Below are 13,473 nucleotides of genomic sequence, written 5' to 3' on the forward strand. Positions count from 1 at the left end.
CTATGTGTGGTAACAGTTTATGCATGACACTGCCTGCATGGTAAAGGCCCTGCGTGGAAACAGCCGCGTTGTAATGGCTGTTTCCTGTCTGTGATTACTTTTAACCCCTTCCATGCTCATGACGGAACGGTTCCGTCATGAGCCACGGTTGAGCTGTGCTCATGACGGAACCGTTCCGTCATCGGCCCGCCCGCGCACGAACCCTTCAGCACCGCGGCGGAATTCGCCCAGCGCTGAAGGGGTTAAATGAAGCAATTTTTTAAAATGCAACCCGTTTTACTTAACATGTTACCAAACCGCAATTTAGTTTTGTACTGAAGAAAAGGCCCTTTTGCAGTCACAAAGGGCCCAAATTTGTGAATCGGTCCTTCATACAAGGCTTCATACAACTGGCCCTGAGTCCAATGTAGAATCTTAGATTGGGCTGTTTTTACCTCCTTATTTTCTGTGGCACACCCAGACCGACCATCCTAGTCCCAAGGGGAATATACATTGCACAATCTGCTTGTAGATAATGAGAACTGGCAGGTTCCCCCCTCTAGTGGGTTAGGAAATATGATTATGTTATTATATTTTATTATGATTATTTTGTTATAATATTAAGTTATGTTTAGACAGGCTATGGTAGGAGTCAGACAAACCTGTCAGAGTATCTCACATCTTTAGCTGGTATGCATAAAGTAGAGCCCCACCGTAGTTCCTTAAAACACAAGACACGCACAATGATTGATGTTTTACAATCATTGGTTAATAAGCACAAATCATCTGTAAAACGTATGTATTAGAATTATGGTAATTATGTTTAAAATCTGAGCATTCATAGCTTAAGTCAGTGCTAACTCAAGGAAAGCCTCAAAGATGTTTTAACACACATCCTTATTCTTAATAGTTTAAAATCCCCATCTATTATTCAAAGGTATCTTCAGCTATAATCTTGTTTGTATAGATCACCTAACAAATTTACAGCAGCACTACTGGTCACCTGTGATGGTATCCGGGCACTGGCAGGTTACAGTTGGTTAGCTGAATAGCAAGGTCTTCAGGGACTTTCGGAACGCTGGAAGAGATGGGGAGATCCATAGATGAACGCGTAGCTCATTCCATGTCTTCGCTGCTGGGTAGGAGAAGAAGCGACCTCCGCATCTGCTACGTCGGATTCTGGGGTTGAGGGTTAGTGAAATGGATGCGGAGCAGAGGTGTCTGGTGGGTTGGTAGAAGTTCAGGTTGTGGTTCAAGTAGTCTGGTCTGCAGTCGTGTAGGACCGTGTATGCATGGGTCTGGAGCTTGGACTGGCATCTTTTCTGTACAGCGAGCCAGTGGTGTTCCCTGAGGCTGGGAGTGATGTGGGTTCATCTAGGGAGATCCAGGACACGTCTAGCTGCGCATTCTGTATGGTCTGTAGTCGGAGGAGGAGATGAGCTGTGATCCCTGGGTAGATAGTGTTGCCTTAGTTCAGTCAGCTGGAGATGAGGGCCTGGGTGATAGTGCGTCTTGAGCTTTGTGGTAGCCATTTAAATATTTTGCGAAGCATATGGTGGATGAAGAAGCATGAAGAAGAAACGGAGTTGACCTGAGTCGTCATGGTTAGCTTGTTGTCCATAATGATGCCTATGGGCCGATTCACAGAACTAATCTGAGACAAAATCCTAAACTTACTACTTCTGGTATTCACAGAAGGCATTCAGTAGTAGTAGAGTTAGGATTTTGTCTTAAGTTAGGATTTTGTCTTAAGACCAAAACTTAGGACAAACTCAAGTTTAACTTAAGTTTAACTTGAGTTTAACTTAAGACAAAATCGTAATTTAAGACAAAATCCTAACTTTACTACTACTAAATGCCTTCTGTGAATACCAAAAGTAGTACGTTTAGGATTTTGTCTCAGATTAGTTCTGTGACTCGGCCCCTACATTCCTAGCTTGGTCAGTGGGGGTAAGAGTTGGTCAAAGTTCTGAGGGCAAACAGAATGTGTCCCATGGAGAGCAGTTGTAGAAGTTGGTCTTAGTGATCTCTTCGCAGAGGGAGAGGATGAGTTGTGTGTTGTTGGTGATGCTGGACAGAGGTGTCATATAAGTGTTGAAGAGGGTTGGCTGAGCGAGGATCCTTTTGGTATTCCACAGATGATTTCCTTGGGTGTGGAGATGAAGGGGAGAAGGCGGATGTTTTGCGTTCTTCCGATGAGGAAACAGGCGATCCATCTGAGGGCAGATCCTTGGATGCCTATGTTGTGCAGTCTAGTGATGAGTGTGTGTTGGGAGACTTTACTGAAGAGCTGCTGAGAGGTGTAGGAGGATCAGAGCCCCAGTCTCTCCTCTGTCGAGTAGAGCTAGGATGTCGATAGTAGCCGCAATAAGGGCTGTCACGGTGCTGTAATTGGTGCGGAATCCAGATTGAGAGGAGTTGAGTAGAAGGTTGCATTTCAGATATGAAGAGAGTTGTTGGTTGATGGCTTCATTGCAAACTTTGGCCAGGAAGAGGAGCAAAGAGAACAGTCAGTAGTTGTTGAGGTCGCTGGGGTCTGTCGATGGTTTCTTTAGTAGGGCATTGACTTCTGCATATTTTCAGTCCTCGGGGAAGGTGGCCATGGCAATTGAGGTGTTGAATAAGGTGGTGAGTATATGGCTGATTCTGGTTTTGCTTAGGTTGAAGATGGGGTGAGGGCATGGGTCGGTTGGGGCCCCTGAGTGGACCGAGTTCATGATGGAGACGGTGTCCTCTGTGGCAGGCTGACTCTATTAGGTTAGTCGGATGTCTGTGGTGGTAAAGTGGTTGTTGTGTTGCTTGAAGAAGTTGGTGGCCTTGGGCTAGGTTTAAAGTTTCTGTAGATGTTGGCGATCTTGTCGTGGAAGAAGTTGGCAAGGTTGTCGTGGCGTTCCTGAGAGAGGGTAATGTTGTTTGTTGCAGCTGAGGGGAATTCTTTGACGATATTGAAGAGTTCTTTGCTGTTATTGGAGCTTGATTCGATGCATCAGGCGGAGGCCTTTTTCTTCGATTCAAATGTCTGCGCTGGAGGTTGAGGGCTGTCTTGAAGGTGACTGCCTGAAAGAACCTATTCACCTTGCTCGGGGTAATGTATGCCCTGTGCAGAACATAGAAGTCTACAAATTTGAATCAGGCATTTCTGAGCATCTTCGAGACCAGCTCCTGCATTTTTGCCCAGTCTTCCTCGGGAATCGATACTCCCAGGCCTGGAGGCCATCCAGTGATTTCAATATATATGCCCTTATCATTCTGTACAAACAAGAGACCGCCTTGAAGGTGCCAGAGGTCCTACTTACTAATTGGCAACCCCGACTAGTGGCAGGTTCCGTCATACCCACCCCCCAGTGTTTATTAATTGCTGTTGACAGCACTCCATGGAGCAAGTAGTGTCTCAGCGGCAGGTCGTATGCTAGCCTCAGATCTTTGAATGAGAGTAGCTTGTCTGCCCTGAATAAATCTATTTGAACTATACCAATGACCGTCCACTCCGACAACCCCCACTAGTCTCCCCCATGGGGTAGTTCTTCTAGCGTGTGTAGGGGCATTTCAAGTAAGTATGGGAACTTTGTGCGTGTTTTTTTAAGCAACTTAGCCAAGAGTGCTTCCTAAAGCTCGGCAAATCCCTCTCAAAGTGGTTGTCAGATGGCAAGAAGCAGCTGGAATAGAGGTCGGAGCTCTGGCACAAACAGTCCCACTTCCCACCATGGAGCCATACTTTTGTGCATCCATTTGGTGAACCTTTGCATCTTCTGTGACAGGGCGCTGCAACATAGCCTGGGCCACTCTCTGGTGTCTCATACCTCAAATAAAGGTGATGAGGAGTGAGTCTAGTTCCCGAATTGTAGCGCGAGGAATCCATATGGGAAAGACCGCAAAGAGGTATTACAGTCTGGGAAGCGTCACTATCTTAATGATGGGCACTCGCCCTGCAACCGACACTGGGATAGTTTTCTAAAAATCAAAACTAGCTCAGAGGGATCAGCAAACCCCTCTCCCACGTTTCTGTTCAACAAGTCTCCAGTGTCAGGAAATATCTTCACTCCCAGATATGCAGGCAAATGGGCTCCCTTATCAATGCCCTCAAGGTCACAGAAGGCTGTAGTCTCGCTTTCACAGGCAAAAACCATGACTACCGCCAGTTCACCCCCAAGCCTGAGAGTTTCCCAAATCTGTCCGGTAGCCCCATCACTCCTGACAACCCTGCATCAGCGTCATGCAGGAACAGTAGCAAGTTATCAGCATACAGAGCTATGTGGTGAGGCAATCCTCTGACCTCTAGTTCCTGGTAGTGGATCCCAGTTCTTGCACTGCAAGCCAGGGGCTCCATCGCTGGCATGGAGAGCAGAGGCGATAGTGGGCAGCCCTGCTGGGTGTCCTGCCGCATAGCATACTTCCCCCAATATCACCTCTGCCGGTCTTCACCTGGGCCACTGGGTTAGTGTATAATAGTCTGGTCCCCACTCTAAACTATCAAAGACCTTCTCTATGCCCACCGTGAATATCACCGCTGCACGCCGATTGTAGGTATCATCGCCCATTAATGCCAGCAGCCGCTGTATATTATGTGCTGTATTACGACCTGTGATAAACCCTGCTTGGTCCTCGTGAACTAATTTAGTCAAGTAAGGTAACAGGCTTGTCGACCAAGACATTTGGTACCATTAATGCTGTGTGAGTGTCAGCCGGTAGCTGTCCTGAAGTCCCCGCTGCCTTGTAGACTTTCACTAGTTTGTGTGCCAGCATCTCTTCATATTCTACATAAGATTGAACTGGCAGCCCGTCAGTCCCAGGTGTTTTCCCCTGCACCATCCCCTTGAGAACTGCCCTTATTTCCTGCAGTGTTATGTTGCCTCCTAATGCCTCATCCTCTTTCCACGTAAGCATCGGCATTTTACGTGGGTCCAGAAAGGCGTCTGCTTTATGTGCAGAGTGGGTGGGGCGCTTGTATAGAGATGGGTGCAGTACTCCCTGAAGTGATCGTTGACATCATCCTGTCTATGTAGCCTTTTTCCCTACTTCTCATTCCAATTCAACAATCGCAGAGCCTCGCTTAGAAAGGTTAGCAAGCCTAGCTAATAGTGTCTCATTCCGCATGTGCTTGGATCATGTACTCACTGTAATTGAAATGCCTGAGTTTCTCTATTCAGCCCACCAGAAGATCCTTGGATTCTAGCAGTGTCCATTGCAGCTCCGAACATGCTGGCCTCCACCATTCCCCCGGCCTCAAGGATCTCCGCCTCCTTTAACAGAGTGCGCTTAACAGTAACACCCACTGTTTCTGTTATACAGTTCCCTCAGATCACCACTTTGAAGGCATCCCACCCGATCTACGGAGTGGACTGGTAGACATCGTTTACCACAAATCCTTTTACCCGCAGGCAATTACAATGTGGTTGTTACAACGACTGCATTGTAACAACGCATACCATTACTCCGCAAGTCGGAACAACGACTACTGTTGCACATACTGGAGTTAGAATAGTAAATTATACTATTCCAACATCCAGGGGTAATGGTATGCATTGTAATTGCATGCAGGGACAAAGCATGTGGAATAAAGTGGCATTTTCAGTGGACTCCATGTCAGTGTTGTCCTCAAAATACTGCCTGATACTGTACTCATATGTCGGAAGACCAGGTCTTCCATTGCCTCCACATTCAGTTTCCACGCAGGGATACAGGGCCATGCCATCTCTCAATTTGAATATAATAATACCGGACTATGATCTGATATTGTCCTTGCTAAGTGTTCAGCATCCTGTATTATCCTGTTTGTGCACATCGGGAGAGCAACGGAAGGTGTCTAGTTGCACCTATAACTCTCGAAGCTCAAACAAAAGCAGTAATACCTGGTTGTCGGGTGGGAATCTATCAGTCTCCAGTGTGACTACCACCCAAGAAATGTAGGAGCCCCCTTGTTAACCAGTGTGTCTCCCAGTGGTGGATGTGACCTATCTGGGGTAGGGTCAGCAACACAGTTATAGTCCCCTGCAATCAGAACCAATTGCACTAGATAGGGTGCCGAAACCCAGGAATGTTCCTCCAGGAAGCCTACCTGGTCTATTTTCGGGGTATAAACAGTGTTCACTGGCAGGTATCCCCCAGCCAATCTATGACCATCACGTAATGGCCCACTAGTCCACTAGTTCCCCAGTTTTCTGAAAGGGGACCCCTGGGCGCACCTAGAATAGTACCCCCTTGCGAACACTGAATATGTAGTGTAGAAGGTCTGGCCGCGACAATGCCTGTGCAGCGCCAACCCCTCCTTGGCAGTGAAATTCGTTTTTTGTAGTAGGGCTATATGGGCCCCCCCTCCTATTAAGGTAGGAAAATACCTTATATCACTTTGACATGTTGTTCTTCCCCGTATATTCCAGGCTAGGAACTTATATTTCATGAAGGCATCCATAGGGAGTTCGCTGTCGCCACCTACCATACCCTCGTACTAGTTCTGCCTCAGCTGTGTAACCTGCTCTCCCAGATCTAGGACTTATGTGAAGCTCCCCCAGAGGTAAGGCTCAAACAAAAACAACAATTAACCCACCTCCCTATCCCAGGATCGGTAGGGCACATCCCCCCATCCAAACTAGTATTCCAGCTGCAACAACGCACAAACATGAAACTCTCAGGGAGGGGTGTGCCAAGCGTAACACCTCCCTGTCAGATGCCTCTCCACCCAGCATCATGCATTTAGCTTATTTGTTCTGCCGAGGGGACCAAGTGTCTCTCCATAGTTCCTGTGGGGCACTTGGGTGGTGTCCCATGTGATCTAAAAGTACTCACAGTTATATTAGATCATCAGCTGCTTGGGGTGTCAGCAAAGGTAGCACGGTTTGAGCCAGTCGAAGATATCAATCTGTATTCAGATTTTGAGTCTCGAGCACAATCATTCCCCAATGTCGACGGGGGCTTGCTCCCGATCCACTCATCGTATCCACTACTTCCGCCACTCTCACCTGTTCGTGGTGTGACTCTGCCTTTGAGAGGGTTACCTTACTGAGGCAGTTAGCCTGGTGCTTAAGCTTTTTCAGCTCTGGTCTACTTCGTAAGGCGTGTCGAGATACCTTCAAAGGGGAGGGGGGTGGGTTGCTGATCTGTCCAATCCCAGACGTTCTGCGGTGATCTGAAAAACTGCACCAGCTGTTGTCACTCACAATCTGATGGGGAACAACATTGCCTATTACACTCCCATCTGGCGAAGGTGCCGTTTAGCCTCCAGGAATGTGTACCACTGTTTTTTGACCCCTCTGGTTTAATCCAGTAACAGTATGCCCTACTGCTCTACACTTTCAGGTCTCCACATGAACTGGCCTGATGTAGGATGTGGTCTCAGTCTTTACTGTGAAGTAGTTTGGCCACCAGAGTGAGAGTGGTCAGTGGCTTTGTCCTTCAACCATGTTTCCAGGCGGAGCAACATGTCAGATCCCTCCGCATGTTCAGGCAGGCCTATCATTCGTATGTTGGATCTATTTTTGGTGTATTCTGCTCTGTATTCTAAAGTCTTGACTCTATACTCCATAGAGGCAAAGTGTTCTCTCAGAGTCTCCACCTCCAAGGGGACACCCGCAAACATTCGTTCTATGTTTGTGACCCTTTCTGCTAGACGTCTGTCAAGATCCCCATGTCTGCAACTAGTGTGTCTAATTTTGACACCAGTGCTTCTCTGGAGGCAGGTATTGCCTGCAGTATGTGTTTTAAGGTGGCTCTTTTGGAAAACCCTGGTTGGGAGTCCGTTGGTTCCGCGCCATCCTCCGTTTCATTGGCTCCCAATGAGGGCGGCTCTCTGAGGTTCTCTTCCTCGGTGGCTTTACCCATGGCTGCTCACGCCGGCGGGCAGCGCCATCCAGCAGGAGCCTAACGTTGTTCCAAATTCCCCCAGAGAATGCTCCCCGCAGTCCAGTAATATACTGCAAATACCCAATGGGAACAGACTCTAGGGTACCCCTCCATTCTGTGTGTCCTCTTGTGGGACCACTCTGCAGTGTCAGGGGAAATCAGAGCAGAGCGGCGTCCTTCTCTGCCAGTTATAAGGCTTTCTGTTATGCCCTCTAGGGATCCTAAATCTCCCTGCCGCTGCTCCAAATTAGCAACCGAACAGCTTGGGCCTCACGTGTGGTCTCTCACCCAAACTTGCCAATATCGCCCCTTCCACTGGCTTCCTCCTGAGGGCTCCGGGCCCACTGGAAGTGTCTTCTGTCTGAGAGGGCTTCTAGGTGCTGATAAAGTTCCCCCAGGGGCTCGGATTCTCCTCCTTGTACCCGTGGTTCAATGCCGCTCTCTTCGGGTTCCCTGCCGCACAGGGCGGTGGTCCCCCCTATAACTCTCAGAGGGACTCCGTTCCCCTCACCACTGATCAAACTCGGCCTCACTTCCTCTCTGGCCAGCAGCTTGGTGTTCCTTGGTGTCCGAGTAAGGGCTTTGGGCTGCATGTAGATATCCGCCTTCAGGGAGGGAGTGGGGGTCTCCTAGGTGCAGGTAGGGCTCCGCTGGGGCCCAGGACTCCCCTGCACTAATCTCAGGTGTTCCCTTGTGTTGTTGGTCTGTCTGATATTTTTGGCTCTCTAGTTTTGGGTGGCACAGCTGAGATGTGCCTCTCTCCCCACCCTTGCTCAGAGAGTTGCATCTTCTGCTCTGCTTCACAAAGTCAGCAGCCGAGTTATCAGGGCCTTGTGTGCAGACCTTCACGCTCACGGTGTGATGGAGAGAGACCTCGGTCCAGCAATTGAGTCCACCCACAGGCACAGTGCAGCTAGTGTTCTCCCGGGGCATGGTGCGCTCTCAATGCCCTCACAACTCACTACTATCTACCTGCCAGAGTATGGAGCCATCTGTCTCCCTCTGCTGTTACGCACGTTGTCCAACCGCCTGCTCCAGGCACGGAATGCGAATTCAGATCTGCCAGGGTCGCCAATCCGGCTCCCCCATACATCCGGTACCAGTGGGGAGTGCCCATCATGGGTGCTGTTGGTCAGGGAAGCCTCCCTCTCTGCTTCTTGGTGCCCGCACTCAGGTTTTTAGTGACTCCACTAAGCTGCCATTTTAGGAGTGTGGCTGTGCGACTGCCGACTCCAACCTCGGGCTGCCAATGAAGGCTGGCTGGGCCACTCTGAAGCTGTTTTAGCCCTCCTGGGGGTGGAGGGGGGGGTCACTCTACCTTGTGGTTGTCCCCTCGGCACTCGAAGTAAGGATTCTGTATAGGGGCCGGTCAGCCGGGAGTTCCAATTTCTGTACCTTACTCCATTAGCTCGTAGCCACACCACATCCTGTTTTAACAATAATGATATTACAGTTGCTAATTTGTCAAAATGTGCATACAAGAACTTGTTTATATTTGGCCAATAGTGTGTATTTACTACTCCTTGTAGTGGTGGATATAAAATTATAACCACGAAACTCAGTTATCCTCAGTTATCTCTCTCACACTAACCATGTAAGTGCAACATCTAAGGAGTGAACAGCAATCTTGTATAAATCCCATTATTTGTGAACTGTTTTTTGTTATCACAAATATTTCAGCAATTTCTGTTTTGATGAAACTTTCAATTTGGAAATAAAATTTAAATTAATTGTATTGTGTTCATCATGTCAAATTATCTGTTTACCTATTACCGATGTCCCAAAAGAGCTAGAAGAATTTGTTTGTGCTTAAAAGTGCAGGTTGTTACTGAAGTAAACAATAAATTGGATATGGAATTCCCAGGTATATTTAACAAGAGAACTTTCTAATTGTGAATGCAATTTTGCGGCTCTCTTTATGTGACAACTTTTAAACTGCAATACATTAAAGCATATTGCGATCAAATAATGAATTAACCTTGTAATACTTGACTTTTTATAATGGGTGAAAGGCGCTAATTAAAATTCTTGCACCAAGACTAAACCTTCTGTTGAGTCCCTTTCACATAACATTTTTTGTTGATCAATTTGATTGTAAGATTTAAGGATAACAGAAGTATTCAACATAAGAGAGGACACTAAAACCATATTGAAGTAACTCAAATATACGCGTCTAAAAATACTCAGGTGTTAATCTTGTGAAGCCAAATTAAGTTCCCCCTATAGTAAAAGAAGTGGAATATGATTCAGGGGCTTTACTTTGAGTGGAAAAAACATTTGATTTGCCTATTGTGGGTTTGTATTTTTTGTCTGTTGGCTGCATCCACAATTCAGCATTGTATTTTTGTACAGCATACATTTTGCAATGTTGGTTCACACTGTGACAGTCAAACTACGCCGCAAGACATATTTTGTTACAAAATCAGGTAAATCCAAAATATATTGTTGATGACCATGAGATGACGATTCCCTGATATTGGAATTCATTTATGATTCGTTAAAGCCTTCAGCTTCATTGAATATTTCTTTTTGAACCTGTTGTTTATTTTTCAAAAGTATTACTTATGATTTTGCATCTTTATCCTAACCTGCTTGATATTTTTACAGTGCTGGAGCCAGCTGAAACACCCTTTTTGTCAGGCACCTCAAGTGATTGGGGCACCAAAGAAAAAAACAGTTCTATTATATCTTCCGACCCCTAAGGGGCTTCAATTATAACCTGTTGGACCCAAACTTCCTTGGCAAGTATTATATCTTAGGAATCAGTCAATTGAATCTAGAACATCATTCCTATTATCTGCTCAACATATCCTTTAATTTGAATCAGTGATTGGTCTCTCCACAGTGAGGAGGGGCTTGAGCTTCCAGTGTGCCATTGTTATTTCCGTCACACTATCAAGTACTGGTTTTACACACTGCCTGCTCTTCACAAGAACCCATTTCTGTGAGGCATCCTTCTTTTTATGTTGCAGCTTCCCTTTTCTTCTGAAAAAGTTGTCTTAGAGGGCCCAGTATCCGACTGTCCCCTCTTCCATTTTGATAGTTGTGTCTATCCTCTTGTCTTGAGGTAGGATGGGGACAGCTGCACTCTTCTGATCTTGATGCTCCACGCTCCTGTGAGGAATGAGAATAATGCTTATCAGAGGATGGATAGCTCTCTGGAGCTCTTATTGCCATCTTTTCTCTCAGGTTATACCCTTCTTATTTTTCATATCTTCTCATTGTTTTAAACAGGGTCTTTGTGGCCTTGAACCTAAGAAAATAGTTTTTGGTATCCCGCTTTTTCATGATATTGTAGACCTCTGGTATATGACCAATAATGCTGCAGCGCTTTTAACGTTACCAAGAGCAAATACCACTACCCTGCCTATGTAACATATAAGATTCATTATTTATTGTAAAACATAAGGCAACACTACTATTAAGGGTGTGCTATGTGTAGCTGTGTGCAGGGTAGCAAATATGCTTCCCCAAGCATGAAACTTTGTTAAGTGTGGCCCATCCTCATCGGTTGGTACATATTTATGTTTCAATATTTTATTGAGGTAGGTACACATTTAAAGTCAGGTGTTTATCCTGAGGAGTTGAATGATGAAATATCATTTTTAATTGATAAATCTTCTTAGCTAAGCAAAATGGTATCTCATTTTGTTTAGTTGATGAAAGCTCCGTTATAGCATTTATAGTTTGTGGATTATTGGCAATAGGCGGTGTCTGTGCAGGTATTTGTGTACCTTTTGCTATTTGAGTGCTTTGGTATTGCAGTATATACTGTCTCAAATGTCTGTGTATGTTTATGACTCCTGCTAGTATCCCCCTAGTATTTGCTATGAGAAGCTTATCCCAGTACTTCTGTCCTAGCAGCATAAGTGGCTGTAAACTCTAAAATATATCATTATAATAATGTAACATATGTATCACCAGGCAAGCTCTGCTGCACACAACAGGATGAAGGTGCTTACGGTATCCAGCCAACCACAGGACTTCAGTGGGCATGAAATTTGAATTTTCCAGCTCAAACCTTTTCATACCAAAACCAACAGCTTCAATGGTGCCTCATCCACTGCATATCCAACTTCAAGAGGACCTCTTCGGGTACAACCTTTAACCACGCCCTGCTAGAGAATTTTAAATGTATACTTCTAGAAAAAAAGACTAAGTGTGAAGGTAAAATCTGCAACCCGCTAGTCTTAGTCAGCTTCCAATGCTTCAAGGTTGGCCTCAAATTGCATCTAGTTCCCAGTCAACTGCACCCATAGATGCTATGCTATTTCTTGGCACTTTCTAACCTCCAAACTTTTCAAATTCATATACCTGGTTCCCCTGATTGGATTTTAATTAATTTATGTGATTTTTCTTATTAATCCTTCTTGAGTTTCAGAAGTTGGTTGTGGGGCTTTTATTAAATTTTGTTTCGACATTTTACCTGTTTTTGTACTGCTAAATGCTTCGCTAATTTTCTCTAAGTTTAGCCTGGCTGTTTTGTGCAATAGCTGCCAGGGGGCTTACCCAGGTGTATCTAGTGAATTTTGTGTTTAACATAAGAAGTGTGTGGCCTTATTCCTTGTAGAGGACCCACATGCTACCCTACTGATAACCCACTTTCTTACACTTTGAAATTCAACTTTGTGCATTCTCCTGTCTTCTTAGCTTTCAGCTACGGCCTACGGCCATGGACCACCTGGGAAAAAAGAATGCCCCAGCTAGACAACCCTTGTGTCTAGTGACCTTTTCTAAATCATCAGGGTCCTAAAGGAAAGAAAAGGAAAGGAAAAGGTTCACAATTATTTTGATCCTCTGGATCGCTGAGCAGTATGCCAAGGAGGCCAACCACCAAAAAAACAATACCTGATGCCTGTTCAGGAATCCTTTGGGGAGGGGCAACATCGGGAAGGGAAGGTCTCCCCCTTTCAGTCATGCCTCACTTACCAATAATTCTGTCCAGGGTGCAGCATCAGCCCTCCAGGAGCAGACAGCAGTTTTACAGAATGGCAGCTTCCATTGTCCCTTTTGTCTTGAGGAGTTTTCCTTTCCCTGGTGGGATATAATCCGGGGAGACTAGGGACCAATCACCCTCCTCAGGGAAGGGAGTAGGTCCTTAAATATTTGGCCTTAAAGGGGGTTGGCTCTTGCGCTAAGGGTGCCTCCCCCCAAAAAAAGGCAAACCATTATGCCAATTGGAGTATTCTTGCTTGAGGATCATGGGAAAAAGGGAATATACACTAGGCTCTAGCAAGATAGATACATTGAATTTAAATAGGAGGTAAACTTATTATTTGTAACCTCAATGGAACTAAAATCACCCTTTTAAATTGAATCTTACTTATCTTATTAAACTGTTCGATTGTTATTAGAGGCATTGATGTGCTACAGTCAAGGAAGCCAGTGACACCAAAAATAGTTCTCACAGCAATATTTACCTAATCAAATTTTATTGCATACTTTACAGAGAAAGCAAAACTGATTGAAAGAAGCATAAGATCTATCAACTGGTCTTATAAGCAATTAAAATTGCTGTTACTATGAATCAGGAACAGAAATGTCAAGGAAAACAGTTTGTATGCAGGTGACCAATAGGACTGCGATGACGGACAATGAACCGTTACTAAAGAAACGTCAAATTACAATAGACATGCTCATGCGGTGCACAAATCAATT

General features: G+C 45.6%; 1 long non-coding RNA gene across 1 annotated transcript in view; it reads left to right on the top strand.

Moving 5' to 3' along the window:
- LOC146809740 (uncharacterized) overlaps positions 1 to 12,131 on the top strand; it is an 83,594-nt gene extending 71,463 nt beyond the window's left edge. Inside the window, exon 3 of the long non-coding RNA XR_014965585.1 lies at positions 11,740 to 12,131. This is a non-coding gene — a long non-coding RNA (uncharacterized LOC146809740). The remainder of the gene's footprint in view (positions 1 to 11,739) is intronic.
- The last annotated feature ends 1,342 nt before the right edge of the window (positions 12,132 to 13,473 follow it).

Source organism: Triturus cristatus, chromosome 7, assembly GCF_964204655.1.
Source record: "Triturus cristatus chromosome 7, aTriCri1.1, whole genome shotgun sequence".
NCBI classification, from domain to species: Eukaryota; Metazoa; Chordata; class Amphibia; order Caudata; family Salamandridae; genus Triturus; species Triturus cristatus.